Source organism: Mus caroli, chromosome 3, assembly GCF_900094665.2.
Source record: "Mus caroli chromosome 3, CAROLI_EIJ_v1.1, whole genome shotgun sequence".
NCBI lineage: Eukaryota > Metazoa > Chordata > Mammalia > Rodentia > Muridae > Mus > Mus caroli.
The window spans coordinates 78670091-78672292 of NC_034572.1; positions in this window are offsets into that span (position 1 = coordinate 78670091).

Below are 2202 nucleotides of genomic sequence, written 5' to 3' on the forward strand. Positions count from 1 at the left end.
ATCTTAGGGAGGCATTTTCTCATTTGAGGTTCCCTCTTTTCAGGTAATACTAGCTTGTTTCAAGTTGACAATAGACTAGCCAGCACAGCCCCTTGCACCATGAAGCCAAGCACAGGAAATGGAGCCAGTTTACAATAGAACCATAAAGTCTACCCCAGTGACCCACTTCCTCCACCAGGGCTTCACCTCCTAAAGGATTCACAGCCTCTAAAATAGTGTTATCAGCTGGGGCCCAAGTATACAAACATGAGGAACATTTAACACTCACACCAGAGTGCTTTTTAAGTTGCTTTTGTAACAGCAACCAACAACGGATGCCAGAGCGTGCACAAGAGAGCAATTAACCCTTACAACAAGTCTACTCATCGTAGTGAATCCAGAGGCCTGCCTTTAATTTGTTGTGATGCTGGGAACCAAAGCCAGGGCTTCACATATATCAAACAATCACTCTACCACTGAGCTACAACCCAGACCATAACATTTTAAATAGGGTTGCATTAAGGTTGAAATTTCTAGCATGTGCATTTGAAGGATACATTCAAATGATAACCCCATATAATGTAGAATTCTACAAGGTGCCTATACATAAAATTGAAAACAGAATGCTTTTTTTGTGATGGTGTCACTGTAGCCCAGACTGGTCTTCTTAACTTTATTATGCAAGCCAGGTTGTCCTTGAAGAAGGCACGGTTCAGAAGTTCTAGGTCATTGTCAGCTGCATAGCAAGTCTGAGGCCAGCCTGGATTACAAGAGACCTTTCTAAAAAGAAAGAAAAATACTGTATTTGCAAATTTATGTGTGCTTTAATTTAAATGTGTGCATATGTTTATGTATGTGTGTGTTTATACATACACACACATATATACATATATATCTATACTTTGTGTATACATGTACATACACATATATACAAATAAATATATATGCCAAAGTTTTCCCTTTGCTAACAGCAGTAATTCTCTATTTTTTTTCCTCAACCAGAGTGTGGCCACTAGCACACTAGGTAAATGGGCAAAGTTATTCAACATTAAAGGTGAAAAGCTGGACCCTTTGGCCATCCTCTAACTCTAGGTACTTGTCTAAAAGGCAACCTCTTGGCACTTGGGCAATCCATTCACAGACCTCTTCTTGGTCACCTCTGCTGACATTCTTCAACCTAATTTGTGAAACTAGTCAAATCCAACTCTATCTTCTTAGGTTCTTTCAATTTTGTACAATTGAAATGCTACAGAAACCTGCTTATATATTAAAAAATAAAACCAAATTTATTGACCCCTGTCCAGGTAGCTGGCCACAGGCAATGAGGCCTGGAGGATCCAAATGATCTTCTTGACTTGTTCTCTCTCTGTTGACTGCATACCAGTGGCTGCCAGCTTCATTTTGCAGCAGTGCTCCAAGATAATGATTTTCAATCATGAGCAGATCTGCATTGCAAAGGTTCAGTGTCTCAAATGTGAACATTTTTGTACATGCCTCCAGACATGGGATAGTTTCTCTTGGGAAATGTTTTTCTACAGATAGCTCATCCTTGCTTCTCAAACTTTAGTGCATCCAGAAATCACCTGAGATCTTGTTAAAATGTAGTTTCTGGTTCTCATAAGTTTGGGATGAGCCTACCTTTTGAATGTCTGACAAGTTCCCAGATGTCACTGAAGCTTCTGCTTAAAGGATCACAATTTCAGTACCATGGCAGAATTCAGAAATATGTAGGAGTAATTTTCATTGTCACTGGAACTGGGAACACACCTGGTAGTTAATGATGGAGAACAGGGATGTTAAGTCTTCTGCAGCACATACAGGATTTCTATATGATGGAAAATGGAACCATCTGAAATATGATATAATAACTCCTTCTTTCAGGAACAATGTCCACATGCCTGGTGGCATTCAAGAATGTTAGGATATAGCCGGGCGTGGTAGCACATGCCTTTAATCCCAGCACTCGGGAGGCAGAGGCAGGCGGATTTCTGAGTTCGAGACCAGCCTGATCTACAGAGTGAGTTCCAGGACAGCCAAGGCTACACAGAGAAACCCTGCCTCGAAAAACCAAAAAAAAAAAAAAAAAAAAAAAGAATGTTAGGATACCATGAAGTAAAAAATAGATTAGCCAATCTACAGATTCAATGCAATCCCCATCAAAATTCCAAATCAATTCTTCAACGAATTAGAAAGTGCAATCTGCAAATTCATCTGGAATAACAA